Here is a 15,596-nt window from a genome sequence, read left to right on the forward strand (position 1 = left end):
GCATTTCTTCCGACTCCTCACGTTACCATCGTCATCGACTTTACCTTTCATGATCAATTAAGTACCAGTCAATGTAATCAATTAACCCCTCCTCCCAAATTGTTGGTCTTGTGCCAAAATTTTGTGCAATTTTATTTTTTATATCGAAACTAAATTACCGAAACCCCTCCAAAAATTTACCATCGAAATTTCATTTTATTCTTGACAGCTATTTCGAAAGCCCGCCGTATTTTTATTATTATTCTGTCTGTTTAGGACTTTGTTATATGGGACGGTGATGTTTACATTTTAACTATGTTAACTACGTCACAAAATAGCTGTTTACGTCACAGTAACACTATTTTGAGAAGCAGTAAATAATATGAGGCCGAAAGAAAGAATATCATTGGTTAAAATTCGAATTTTTAAACAACGTTAAACTTAGAAATTACAATTCCGTTTTCATTTTGGTTTACAATTATGTTTTCTTTTGACACATTCTACCAGTATACGAAGTTTCAAATTGTTTAGTTAACTAGGAAAATCTGGCTTTCAAAAGGAAAAGATCCGGCTATTCTGTCACTGGTTTACTTATTTATAAAGCTGAGTGGACAGGAGCAACATGAGAATGCATATATATATATATATATATATACACACACACATACATATAAACACAACAGGAGGGAGAGAGGCAGGGCATAGAGAAATGGGAGGAGAGAAAAAGACAGTAAGGACAAGGAAATGGTAAGAGAAGGTAAGGGGAAATGGAAGAAGAGAGAAAAACTATGGGGGAGAATAAAGAGAAAGTAAGTGGGGAAGGAAGAGGGAACGGGAGATAAGATTATTGTTGCTGAGATCTGCTGAAAACCCAGGAATGGAATGCGAGTCGGACAGAAAACCAACAAGTCAATTATTTGGAATGTGCACCAGATATTTTATCTCATTTAAATGCCCTGCTCTTCGCCCCCCCCCCCCCCATCCCCAGCACCCTTTGCCATAGGAATGCACAAATCACGTCCTACAAGCATATGAAAATTTCTCGACTTCATTTGATATATATATAATAGGCAATGAAACCTTTTACGGCCAACAATGAATTCCAAATTAGTAAAGATATGGAAAGGAAAAAAAGTGGGACATGACAAAACCCGCTAAATTTTGAAACATTTCTTTTTGTTTGTTTGTTTTAAAAATCTCTGCATTTATTGTTCATTATTGTTGGATAATTTTGTGATTTAGGCACAAGGTTAGCTTTTTTTTTATTTTTGTTTTAATTACTTATTTGTAATGGTGGGAGAATAGTCAATTAAATCTATCCCAGTTATTTGATTGCTGCTTTATTTGGCGAACCTTCAGTATACGTACACACGTGACTTTGTTTACATTTCTGAAGATAACAGAAACCCTTTTCTCCCACCCCTAACCCTAACACAACCCCCCCCCCCCTATATAAAAAAAACACTTTCTTGAAATGTATCCGGTACTTCCGGTACTTACACCGGTACATATACCGAAGTTACGCCCTTTATTTTATTAACACTGGAAGGATAAAGAGCAAAGTCGACTCTGGGAAGGATTGGAAACCAGAACGTAAAAATAAAAAAAAAACAATCGTTTCTGATTTAAGTAAAGGACCAACAGTTTTTGAATGAAGGGAATTAATCGATTGTAACGACCCTAATACTTAATTAGTATTTTAATTTGTCCGCCCCATAAAGGATGAAAAGCGAATTTGACTCGTGAGATTTGAATTCAGAGCATAGACATGAATATAATGCTTCCTCATTTACGCACAAAATCAACAATTTTTGAGGAGAGGGAATGAGTGGACAACAAATGGTCCCCCAGTACATGACTGATACTTTGCTTTTCATCCTTCTGGAATCGATAAAATAAAGTTGACTCCGGCTACATTTGAACTCAGAGTGTATAAAAACCAAGACATATGATTCTGCCACACCACCGACCTCAATGTGGTATAAATAGTGAGACGTTGAGTAGTATAATTTGTAACCTAGTTTTAATTATCAATTTACTTCATTATTAGTCAATCAGTCCACAGGATCTCGTTTCTCTCCCAATACGCTGACGGTTTCACATTAGCTAAAAAACATCAACGCCATCGACATCATAGTAGTAATAGTAGCGGCAGCAGCAGCTAGTTCCAATGATTGGGTCGATGAAGAAATCAGAAACTGTCGTTTCTTATCTCCCTCGAGGGCAAACTGATTTTTGTAAAAATACTGAAGCCCACCAGTTTGAAAAAACAATAACCTAATAAGCTGTGGTTATAATAATAATAATAATAATAATATAATAATAATAATAATAATAATAATAATATTGATAGAGCTGCACAATATATTCACTGAGTAATTTGCAAAAACCTGGATTTGCCCCATGAAAAAAACCGGTGGGAACACAAACCACCTCCAGTGCTTGAAAATGACCACATCTCACTCCTCTGGAACTGACACAAAGATAGATGCAAATAGGCCAGACATCATATTGAAAGACTTCAGACAAAGAACATGCCTCCTCATTGATATGACTGTCACAATCGATATAAACGTATCTGTCAAGGCCTACCAAAAACTGAGCAAATATAAAGATCTTCAAATAGAAATCAGCAAAATGTGGAACCTGAAGACTAAAACAATACCTGTTGTCATAGGTGCCCTGAGAATGATAGCAAAAGGGGCTGATTGCTACCTAACTCAGATACCAGGAAACCCAAAAATGGCAGAAATTCAAAAGATAGTGCTCATGGGAACTGCCCATATCCTACGCAAAATACTTTCTATGTAATCTCAATGTTTAAAACAAACATAATTTTCGGTTCTCTTGAGGTCTCTTGGTGAGACTTGGAGCCAACTTGTACAAATATAAAGCAAAAAATAATAATAATAATAAAGTGGAGGAGCATCATAGCCGTGTGTTGAAAGAAATTCTTGGAAGTTTGGATAACTCACCTTTGGAAACATGGGTGGTTCGTTCAACATCCTTAAACAACCTTTATTCAGGGACCTTTTGAGCAGGATGGGTTACTCGACCAGAAGAAAATTCTAATTGGGTCCCACCCGCAAGGTCATGTGCTGTTTATCTTGATATGAGATCACCATGTCGTGCACATATGGTTGTGATGCATGTGCCAAGTGTACCCTTATCAGACGGGTAGTCATGATGAGTATACTGGGCTTCGTATATTTTATCCCAGTGTCACTTTGATGGCATGGACTGCTCTCTCACTCAATAATAATAATAATAATAATAGTAATAATAATAGTAATAGTAATGGAAGTTTCTCTCCATCTAATATATACGTGCCGTAGATCTCTGTTTGAGACCCGGCTGGAAGATGAAATAAAAATGCGAATCAATCGGAAATAATAATAATAATGCTTTTCTTAACTAGAAAGGGTTCATTAAAAAAATACATTGAGGACGATATAGGACAATACTATGTGGGATTACATGAAAGAGCGTGTAGAAAGAATAAAAGTAATAAATTTCAAGCAATGAATGATTCTCTCACAAAAAAAAATTGAGGTTTCTGAAGCCTATTCATGGAAACAACCACAAAGCCAGATTGGATTTGATTGACTCAGTCAGCCATCTTGATACAACCTTCACACACACACACACACACACACAAGGCTAAAAGGAGATGTCATCAACAAACAAGCACGTTTTTTTCTTTATTATTCATAAAATACTACTCAAATATATTATCTGAATATATTACTGAAATGTAAGTACGTATTCACTTTTATAAACGGAGAGCAACAGGGCAGAACAATAAATATTGAGTCAGTCAGGAACCTTGGAAGGTAGATAACGATCAACTATTATTATTTATAAGTACACACTGACGTATGAACGTAACATCCGGCCGTCAAAGGAAAAGAAAATTCCATTTCAGATATATATCTTTCTCTTTTCGAAGAGCGTGTGCTCAAATGACTGGCAATTCGTACATTTCCTCCTTGACGGCATTACTCTTTTACTTGTTTCAGTCATTTGACCGTGGCCATGCAGGCGCACCACCTTTAGTCGAGCAAATCGACACCAGGACTTATTCTTTGTAAGTCTAATACTTATTTTATCGGTCTCTTATGCTGAACCGCTAAGTTACGGGGACGTAAACACCAAATCGGTTGTCAAGCGATGTTGGGGAGACAAACACAGACACATAAACATTTACACACACACACACACACACACACAGATATATATATATATATATACGACGGGCTTCTTTCAGTTTCCGTTTACCAAATCCACTCACAAGGCTTTGGTCGGCCCGAGGCTATAGTAGAAGACACTAGCCCAAGGTGCCACACAGTGGGACTGAACCCGGAACCATGTGGTTGGTAAGCAAGCTACTTACCACACCGAGTTTTGCTAATAAAGAATTTATCATGATTTAAAAAGAGTCTTATAATAATTAATGAATAAATAAATTCCTGTGGTTTTATTATAAAAGTAAATAGTTTCCTAGTTGTATTATTTAGTCTAGGACACCTTTCGTTCGTCCGTGTGTGTAAGACTAGTAGCTGCTGCTAAGCACAAGACTTCTCTCACCCCACGGCACCGACGAATTTAAAAAGAAAAGCAAATCCTGAACAGTTTGGCACCAATGTTACCGCAGATATAGACGCGAGAAAGCAAAGAGCCGTAACCAGGTATGGCAAAGTATCCCATCCAATGCTCTAACAGTTCCACCAATATACCAACCTAGGATGGTACTTCACCCCCACCCCCACCCCTTTTATCCCTGAAAGGATGAAAGGCAAAGTTGACCTCCGAAAGAATAAAAATCAGATTGCACTTAGCATTCTACCCGACAATTCTATACAACTGTAGAATATAAAATGCATGTATGCACACACACGGACACACAAAGAGAGACAGATAAAGAGATAGTAACAAAAATGGGATGATTGGACATTCTGCCTGCTTTAGTAAGAGCACTTTGAAGTGCAGGATGGCAGAGAGAGAGAGACAGGCAGACAGACAGACAGATAGTTATAGAGAGAGAGAGAGAGAGAGAGAGAGAGATTGTATTTTACACTTGGACACGATTAGCATAAACACTTTCTTTTTACTGATACACAGAGAAATAAGCAGGGAGAGAGATAGAAAGAGAGAGGAGAAAACGAGAGAAGCACCGAAAGGTCTAATGTCAAATAAGTAAGCGTCGAATCAGCAACGCCAAACCAGCTGTACCAAAACAACTCATACCCACACAGAAGCCAATGTAATAAATTGGAGCAGTTCAGAGTCGGCCAGATTAACCATTAAACAAAATATATCCGGGACTGAGGTAGCAAGGGAAAGACGAACCAATCAGTATTAAGATTAACCATGGAATAAATGATAAAATAGTAAAGAAAGGTATTGAAAATTTCCATTTTCTCTTTTTGCCCTAGTGTTAAGTAAATACTCGCTTACTGTTATTTAGTATTAGATAAAAAACAAGATTAAGAAAACAAACGGGTTGTACCATAAATCCTTGAGTATAATCTGCATTTTTTCCCCAAAATTTAATGGTCAAAATCCCTAGTGCGTACTATATACGAGGTTAAAATGAAAAATATTTTCTAAGCAATGTCCGAGTCTCTACTTGCTGTCCAGCAATGTTTATTCAGACGGATTTTGTGATGTCAGGCGCGAAAATACCTTAAGCTAAGCCTGAAAGCAATGAAGTCTTAAAAGAATCATCCATAACTTGCAGTAAGCAACATTTATTAAAATAAACATATTCAGAACACAGAATAACATGTAACAAAAACAATTTGCAAACATATTTACATTCCCATATAACAGTTAAAAACATCAACAAGTGTTTGTTCAACTAGGTGCTGCTGGCTTAATTACACACGACTCAAGTTAGAGGAGTGCGTATTATACACAAGGATTAGGTTTTTCAGAGGTACAGCCCCCTAAAAATCCCCTGCATATTATACTCAAGGGCGGACTATACTCGAAGATTTACAGTATTTATTACAGTATCCGGATCTAGTGTGGTCTGGAAGAAAATTAAAATTAAAATCTATGATTTCACACAAGTATTGAGGTTGATATAATCGAGCCTTACCCTTCACTCTAAATTTTTGGCTTTGTCTGCATAAGAAACAATTACAGCATCAATATCCTGACAATCAGACGATAAAAAAAAAGTCAAAAGGGTACTGTCGTCGGGCTGCGTGCTAAGAATATCAGTTGGTTTCGACTATACACTCTAATGATCGGCTATGTCGGTGGTTCCCAAAGTGGATGTTACTGCCCTCCTCCCCTGGGGGGAGTGAAAAGATTCCGGAGGGGGGGGGGCTGAACAAAAGTGAGGCGATAAGGTGGTCGTCATCGTAGGCGCTAGAAATATCACCTGGGTGCCAAGGGGACAGCAGACCCAAAAAGTTCGCAAATTACTGGACTATGTCATAAGTTGGCTATGCTAACTTCAAGTCCCCTTTGAGGGACATTCCGTTTTGTGGTACCCTTATCGGACAACTCTGAAACTTTTTTACCAAGCAGGTCACTAAGCAGAAATGATTTTCTATCACATATCTATGAGGGATAATGATACTTTTTTTTTTTTTTCAGGCGGCGAGTTGGCACACTCGTTAGCATGCTGGGTAAAATGTCTTAACAGCATTTTTTGTCTGTCTTTACGTTCTCAGTTCAAATTCTGCCGAGGTCGACTTTGCCTTTCATCCTTTCGTGGTCGATAAAATAAGTCCCAGCTGAACACTGGGGTCCATGATATTGACTTATACCACCTCTAGAATTGCTGGCCTTGTGCCAAAATGTGAAACCACTCTCGGTACTCGACTGAAGAAAGAAAACTCCGAATGACTCGTCCTTGTCTTCTTTGTATCGTCTATCTGTATGTTTTGTTGTCTCGTTTTTGTATCACCTAACTGTCCGGATGTTTTGCGTTCTTGTCCCATTTTGTATTTCATATATATATATATAATTCTGAGTACACGCAATGTTGGCAGTTGCAATTAGCGTGTTAATGTTCTAGCTAACGAGAAATGGATGCTCTACCAAATGCTCACGGACACATACTCGTGGAGATTGATTCTAGTCAGAATAAAAACAATGTTAATAGTTACAGATAGGTTAATGGTAACGCACCCAATGTTTTTAAATGTTCCCAGCATTAGCTAATTAGATATAATTAAACAATGAAGGAAAAGCAAACATCATCAGTCAATGATTAATATTAATTCATTTTCATACGTGTGCGATAAACATCTCCGGAAACATTTCTGATTTCCTTCTGACCTCAGACACCCATTAACATAGTATAAACTATTATGTTTGGAAATGAGGCAAGATTTAATCTGTTAGTTTCACACCACCTCTGGTTCTGTTGAAACCAAGCATTTGGATTAGGATACTAGTCTGAGAATACAGACCTTCACACCAGTCTCAAATACTGTGAAAAGGATCATCGGCATTGTCCTTTCCTCTCTAAATCAATCATTAAAAAGAAAAAGAGGGCAAGATGAACTGAATAACTTAGTTTCACACAGCGGTTTGGTTCCCATCCTGTGGGTCACAAAGATAAACTCTTCTTTTTGAAATAGTGAATAAAATGTAAAAATGTTCAAGTAAGTCAGAGAGTCGTAAGAGTTACAACATGGCCATTCACTGTAAGCAAAATCTAGAATATCCCCCGGACAGAAAAAGGAAAAATTAATGGTTAAGTGCGCTCCGTTGGTATATACTTTTAAAAAAATGCGTAAGATTGGCGTAAACTCACCAACACCAAATCTCAAGAAGTGGTGGGGGGACAAACAGAGGCAGACACACACACATGCATACGTACATAAGCATGTCCAGACATGTAAATATATGTATGAGAATACATACTTAAACGAAACACAAATCTGCACATATACATACATGTTGATATCATTGAATTTCCAATGAATTGGATCAAGGTTAGATCTTTATTGGCAAGAAATCTTGAGATAAAACTAAATAATGACAGACATACAGACATATGTATTATGTGAAAACCAGAAAAATACTAACAAGCACGCAATTTCCACATAACCAGTGACGTAGAATGCTTCTACCTAAAACGTAAACAAGGAAGCAGAAGCTTAACATCGATCCATATCCAATCTTGAGAAATTAGGCTTCCCAAAACCATAAAGGAGAAAGCTAATTCGAAAACTAGATCCAATCTGGCACTGGAACTGTAAAAATCTGTAAAACTTTCCAGGTGTTTATCATTTAAGTAACTCTATGCATGAGAATACATAAAACAAACAATTCTGCACATACACACAAGAATACCCTGTTGTTGATGTTGAAATTCCAGTGAAGGAACCTTGGATCTAGGTTAGAAACCGGTTCTTTCTCTATTGGCAAGAAATCTTGAAATAAACTGGATAATGACAGACAGACAGACATACATACGACGGGGGCTCCTTTTGGATGCCGTCTACCAAATCTACTCAAAAGGCTTTAAGTCAGGCCCGGACTATCGTAGAAGACACTTGCACAAGGTTTCACGCAGTGGGACTGAACCCAGAACCATGTGGTTAGGAAGCAAACTTCTTACCACACAGCCACACATTCAATTGCCTAAAAATGCTCAGCATTACTTAATGTAATTCCAATTGCTACAACAAAAACAAGTTGTGAAAAAGCATAGCTCATCAACAAAAATAAACTAAACAAAATAATCAGGAGGGGGAGCTGTACATGTTTACTCGACCTGCAGAAAACAGAAACCAATCTTCCCTTTAATCATATGCTTACCCTTCCCAATTGTAATAAAGGGAGTATGTTACATTAGCTAGCATTTAATCTATGATTACATTATGTCCTTATGAGATCAAACGTCGACCAGATCGTAAGTGTCCTGTGCTTAAATAGCGTCCTAAATAAAAGATGGAATGCGCTCACATTTGAAACGTTTTTGAGCAAATCTCTGCTTGATGAGAAGTGAATCAATGAAAAACAAGACGGTCGATTGCTCAAAGAGAACAAAACCTGTGTTTAAGCAACATAATAGCTCGATTGATGAGAGAAGCCGTGCCCTTAGCAAAAACGGAACACAGAGCTGTAATAAGGAAGAGCGAACAAGAGAGAGCAAGAGAGAGAGAGGGAAAGAGAAAGGGAGAGAGAGAGAGAGTGTTTTGTTTATGTATTTTTCTAAGTAGTACAGAAAACAAAATATACAAAGAATAAATCAAACATAATGAAGCAGACAGACAGACAGAAAGAAAGAAAGAACGAGGGAGACAGAGATTGAAATATGGAGGTAAAACGACATTATGAATGTATTACTCATTGGATCAGGCAAATAATGATCACGTACAATAAAACCTGTACAAGGTAGAATTGAAGAGGTCATTTGGGTCAACTGAAAAAGTACACACAACCACTGTGTGCATGTGGTTTTTCTTCTTGAAAAAAAAAAACCTGGGGAAGGGAATACTCAATATAGAGGGTTTGTTATTTTCATTTGAAACTGAAGTTTCTTGAACTACAAACAAGGTTGGTTTCACGCTACCGATTATTCAAACAATTTAAAGTTAGGTTTCTGCTCAAAGATGAGCAGAAATATTAGTTAATTCATCAGAATAAATTTCTTATCGATCGAAACATCACTAATGCGTCATACTTTTAGCTCTTGTCATAGGCGGTACATGTGATATGTTCATCCACGCTCACTATATTATTTTCTTTGACCTTTAGGGTATTCGGATCATGAACGTATGGTCGTGAGTTCGATTCCCGGCGGCACGTTGTGTCCTTAAGCAAGACACTTTATTTCACGTTGCTCCAAGTCACTCGGCAGGTAAAACTGAGTTGTATCTGTATTTCAAAGGGGAAGCCTTCTCACATTTTGTGTCACGCTGAAATCTCCCAGAGAACTATGTTACAGGTACGCGTGTCTGTGGAGTGCTCAGCCACTTGCACGTTAATTTCACGAGCAGGCTGTTCCGTTGATCGGATCAACTGGAACACTCGTCGTCGTAACCGACGTAGTGCCAGTTATTCAAGGTGAGACCGAAGAAAAATAGAAAAGTGGGAATTCCATTAGGATCTCGAGAATGGAAAGTTCTAAGGATCCACAATTTGTGGAACATATCGACTTTATTGTTGATATATGCACCCGAGCTTAGTTTGTTGTCCAGAGTTACATGTAAGTCATCGACATTATTCAACAGCCACGAAAAGCTCTTCCGAGGGAAGGGTATGCAATTACTTGATCGCATCCTCTTTTCCCAAAAGATGAGCTCGAATTTTGTCCCGTTTAGCTGCATATTCTATTCAATTTTTTTCTTATTATTTACGCCTACGGAATTACAGGTGGATAGATCAGGGTGGAGTTCAGTCTAGTGACTTAATGCTTTGCTGACTTCCTGGAGCTGGGGTCATCTACGAAGATTTTTACTTTATCTTATTTGGTGACAAATGAAATAAGAAAAGGACTTGCACAGCACTCTGGGGAACCCACCAATAAATTCTCCTGGTCTTGAGTAAATTCCGCTGATCACATATGCTGGATTCTGATTACCAGAAAACATTTCATTTCCTGCTGTAGCGTTGACGCAGTCAAAATATACGACTCTTCCAAAGTATTTTACACACACACACAGAGTATATATATATATAACGGGAAGGTTTACGAAAATAAACAAAAGACGAAGGCAGGTGGAGTACAAACAAACAAATGTATTAGTATGGCGCTCAGGAATAGAAAAAGAACAAGTCTTTTACGTTTCGAGCCTACGCTCTTCGACAGAAAGATACACAGAAAGAAACAAGGAGAGAAAAACATGCGTGTAAAATAAAACGAAAAAAATGAAAACGAAAGGGACAGTTTATACGAACAAGTTGAAGGTTAAAAGTGTAGACGTCGTGGTGTATTTCAAGGATTTCACATCAATAACAAAGTCACTTTGATCCGTGTAGGAGAGGTGCAGCCAGAGGGTGAGGCATATAATCATTCCATGCTCTTAGTTCTACCACAGCACCATATTACAATAACTGACTAACCTACGACACACCCATATATACATATACAAGCGTGTGCAGCGTATCTACTTATATATATCAAATGTTAAGTGTGTATCTATGTGTGTGTGTAGTTTCAAATCAAACACAGACACAAACTGTAAAACATAAGCACAGAACACCATTATAATAATTAGCATTATACGTACATTCATAGAGTGTACATTGTAAACGGAGAGGGCTGAACTCCTAATGGAGCCGTAAAGCCGTCATTGTAGTAATAGTACGGCGTGCTTTTGCCATTAATAATGTCTTAATGCATTGCCTGCCATGGGCCATAATTTGGGGATCTGCTAAAAACAGTCCCACTACCAGTTGTTCATCGTATCTAAAGGGAATTGCTTATGTACATTGCATTTGCAGAGGAGTGTTTAACAATATTTAGTAGTTAGAGTTTGCTATTAATTAGCACTGGCTAATTAATTCTAGAGGATATTTTACGTCATAAATCGCAAATTTTGAACTACAAAAATATCGACTGTTTTGAAAACGTGTTTTTTTTGGGGGGGGGGGGGGTTATTTCCCATATATATCTTTCATTGATATTTCATACACATTCGCATTTGATACTATGTTTATTATTGTAATTGGGTAAAAAAGGATAAATATGCTTTTTTTTTTATTTTCAGCGATCCCCATTTGGGACTTTTCGAAAAATTTATTATAATTTCCAAAATAATTCGCATATGAAAAAAATTTAAATACTACAAGTTTTGAATTTTCTTTTTTTTTTTCCTTTATTTCTACAAGTATCTACTTCTTTTATATTAAACTGTTCCGTACCTAATATCGGTTGAACTTCTTTCTATTTTGAAGCTCACTTAAAATACTAAATTCTTGACTCAGCTGCAACCATGGTAGGGCTCTACCTTTAGTCAAACATTCCAAACCAATTTCTTTTTTCTTTTCAAGGTTTGGTACTTATTCCCTTGGTTTCTTTCGCTGAACTTATATGTTACAGGGACGTAAACAAACCAACACCAGTTGTCAAGAGGTGAGGAGGGTAACAAACATTAATAAATAAATATATACACATACATACATTACACACACACACACGACGGGCTTCCGTTCATTTCCATCAGCTAGATTCACTTACAAGACATTGGTCAGTCCAGATTTATAGTAGAAAACTCTTGCGCAAGGTGCTGTGTTATGGGACTGAACATGGAACCACAAGGTTGCAAAGCGAGTTACTAACCTCACAACGATGTCATTGTAGAGAAATAGACTTTCTTGACACTTAAAACTATCATTCCACCTTGAATATATTCTAGAAAATATTTAAAAAAAGAAAGAAAGAAAAAATTCTAAGTTAAGAGTTAGTTTAAAGAAGGGGATTTATCAGACTAAACAGATGACGAAATGGTGCTTCAAAACCGTACAATTGTTTCTGGTTCAGTCCCACAGCGAAGCATTCGGGGCAAGTGTCTTTTACTATCACCACGGACGGACAAATACATTACAAGAGAATACAGAAGACGGAAACTGTGGGGAAGCCTATCATACGCGCGTGCTTCTGTGTGTATACAGTGTGTGCACGCGCACTTTTTTTGTTTTCTCCACACTCCTTGAAAACCGGTGTTAGTCTGTTTACGCCCCATGCCAACAGCAAAAACACCAAATTTTGGGAAAATAATATAAATAATAGGGTTGACTAAATCCTTCAAGATGGGGTCCCAGCATGACCGCAGTTAAGTGGCTGAAACAATACATTACACACACACACACACATTATAAGTGTGTCTGTGTGTGTGTGTCAAACCGTTAATTTCGACACATTTTTTCACTCTTCGTTTTTTCTTTCTTTCTCCTTCCGTTTCTATCATCTCATCTCTTTCGGTCGAAGAGCGTAGGCTCGACACAGCAAAGACTTTTCCATACTTCCTGAGCATCAAACTAAAGCACCTGCTTGTTCTTTTGTTTTCTGTACAATTGAAACACACACACACACATATACGCGTGGCTGTGTGGTAAGAAATTTGCTTCCCAACCACATGGTTCCGGGTTCAGGTCACTGCGTAGCACCTTGGGCAAGTGTCTTCTACCAATAGACATGGAGACAGAAACTGAAAGGATCCTGTCGTGTGTGTATACACACATGTCTAAGACAGGTGGTGTAGACAACAGTTATATTAGTATAACGCTCGGGAAGTGAAAAAGTCTTTAACATTTCGAGACTACGCTCTTCCACAGAAAGAAACACAGAAAGAAACAAGGAGAGAAAATAAAGAATGTGTAGTGGCTAGTGATCTATCATGGAGAATGCCGGACGATCGACTTCCGTCTTTCGCAAGCCGATTTTTCACATGCGTTCAAACTAATTTTTCCACCGTCTAGGCCTAAAAAAGCCCTTTTTGTTGGTTCCCTGTCCTGTTATTCCTTATTTGTACTGTTTTTTCTACTGTTTTTTCTTCATTTGTATTGCTTTTACGTCCTGTTCTTGCCACTTGTTTTACCCCTCTGCAAAAGAATTTTATTTAATTCCTTTTGCAGGAAGGACTGCTTCGGCCTGGCCGTGTTCTGCCCTTACCTTCAAAACACGCATTGAGTCGAATCAGGGGCAGCTGATGAAGGGGAATTTTCCTTGTATTGTTTGTCCTGTACTCTGTTTTTTCGTTGTTAAAAAAAGTCCGTTTCCTTGTTTGATTTTATGTTTTCGTTTCTCGTGTTCTACGTTTATTTGTGGTGTCCTGTACTCATATATATATATATGCTTGTATATATACATGTAGATGTAAGTATGTAAGTATATATACATGTAGATGTATATGTATATATGCATATATTTTACTTATTTATGTGCGTGAGAAGACCCGGCAAGACCAGTGAGAACAATCAAAATCAAATCATATATCAGAAAGCAGGGGTTAAGTGACCCATCCGTTCGTGTCCGCTGTCAGCCTCGTCTGGCACCCGTGCCGGTGATACGTAAAAGCACCATTCGCTCGTGGCCGTTTGCCAGCTCTGCCTGGCCCCATGTCGGTGGCACGTAAAAGCACCATCCGTTCGTGTTCGTTGCCAGCCTCGCCTGGCCCCCTGCCGGTGACACGTAAAAGCACCGTCCGTTCGTGGCCGTTTGCCAGCTCTGTCTGGCCCCGTGCCGGTGACACGTAAAAGCACCGTCCGCTCGTGGCCGTTTGCCAGCTCTGTCTGGCAACCGTGTCGGTGGCACGTAAAAGCACCATCCGTTCGCGTCCGTTGCCAGCCTCGGCTGGCCCCCGTGCTGGTGACACGTAAAAGCACCGTCCGTTCGTGTCCGTTGCCAGCATCGCCTGGCCCCGTGCCGGTGACACGTAAAAGCACCATCCGTTCGTGGCCGTTCGCCAGCTCTGTCTGGCACCTGTGCAGGTGGCACGTAAAAAACACCCACTACACTCGCGGAGTGGTTGGCGTTAGGTTGGGCATCCAGCCGTAGAAACACTGCCAGATCTGACTGGGCCTAACGAAGCCTTCCAGCTTCACAGACCCCAGTTGACCCGTCCAACCCATGCTAGCATGGAAAGCGGACGCTAAACGATGATGATGATGATGATACATATCACTATTCTAGTACGCTCCATTAGAAACAAAAAAAAAACATTCATATAATAAACAAGCTCCTTCATGACCCAACACATTTTGTGTGTGTGTGTGTATATATATGTATGTATATATATGTATGTATATATATATATATATATATAAATAATGGCAGACTGCTCTTTTCATAATGTCAGTGCAATTACAATTATCGACTACGCCGAAAAAAAAGGACGCCGCCAATGACAGAAGCTTATAAATGGGTCAAATAATTTTTTTTTAAATAACGAAAGGAAATAGCCACACCCTTTTCCATTTCACTTATAAGAGGTAAAAAGAGAACGGACTGATAATGAAGTCATGAACGCTGTTCCATCACAAATACCTCCTTGAAAATGTCTCCGGCAACATTATATAAGATTGCAGCGTGAAAGACACATATTAGCCTTAACTTCACTTAAACATCACTTATTTGATGCTAAGGTTTCTGCCACATGAATTGCGACCTGGTTACTGACAAGATTACACTGCACATGTCGTGACACTGAGTCGGTTACACCGCTGAAGGTTCCAGTTGATCCGATCAACGGAACAGCCTGTTCGTGAAATTAACATGCAAATGGCTGAGCACTCCACAGACACGTGTACCCTTAACGTAGTTCTCTGAGAGATTCAGCGTCACACAGGGTGTGACAAGGCTGGCCATTGTAATACAGGCACAAGAGAAACAAGAAGAGAGAGTGAGAAAGCTGTAGTAAAAGAGTACAGCGGGGTTTGCTACCACCCCTCGTGGAGCTTTAGGTGTTTTCGATCAATAAACACCCACAACGCCCGGTCTGGGAATCGAAACCGCGATCTTACGACTGCGAGTCCGCTGCCCTAAATACCGAGCCAAAAATAAAATGCTTAAACCAGATATGCCATTTATATTCTAAAGACATTTTTTTGGATATGCCTTCGTGTATAGTGACTTCAATAGCGTTGGTAATCCAAAAACAAAAGAAAAAAAAAACTCAGTACACACTGTTAAGAAGGGCAGC

The 15,596-nt window shown here is 38.7% G+C and overlaps 1 protein-coding gene across 1 annotated transcript in view; it reads right to left on the reverse strand.

The window, feature by feature from the left end:
- LOC115210762 (tetraspanin-33) overlaps positions 1–15,596 on the reverse strand; it is a 104,737-nt gene that overhangs the window by 47,398 nt on the left and 41,743 nt on the right. The gene's annotated exons all lie outside the window — the stretch shown is intronic.

This window comes from Octopus sinensis, linkage group LG4 (genome assembly GCF_006345805.1).
Source record: "Octopus sinensis linkage group LG4, ASM634580v1, whole genome shotgun sequence".
Classification (NCBI taxonomy): domain Eukaryota; kingdom Metazoa; phylum Mollusca; class Cephalopoda; order Octopoda; family Octopodidae; genus Octopus; species Octopus sinensis.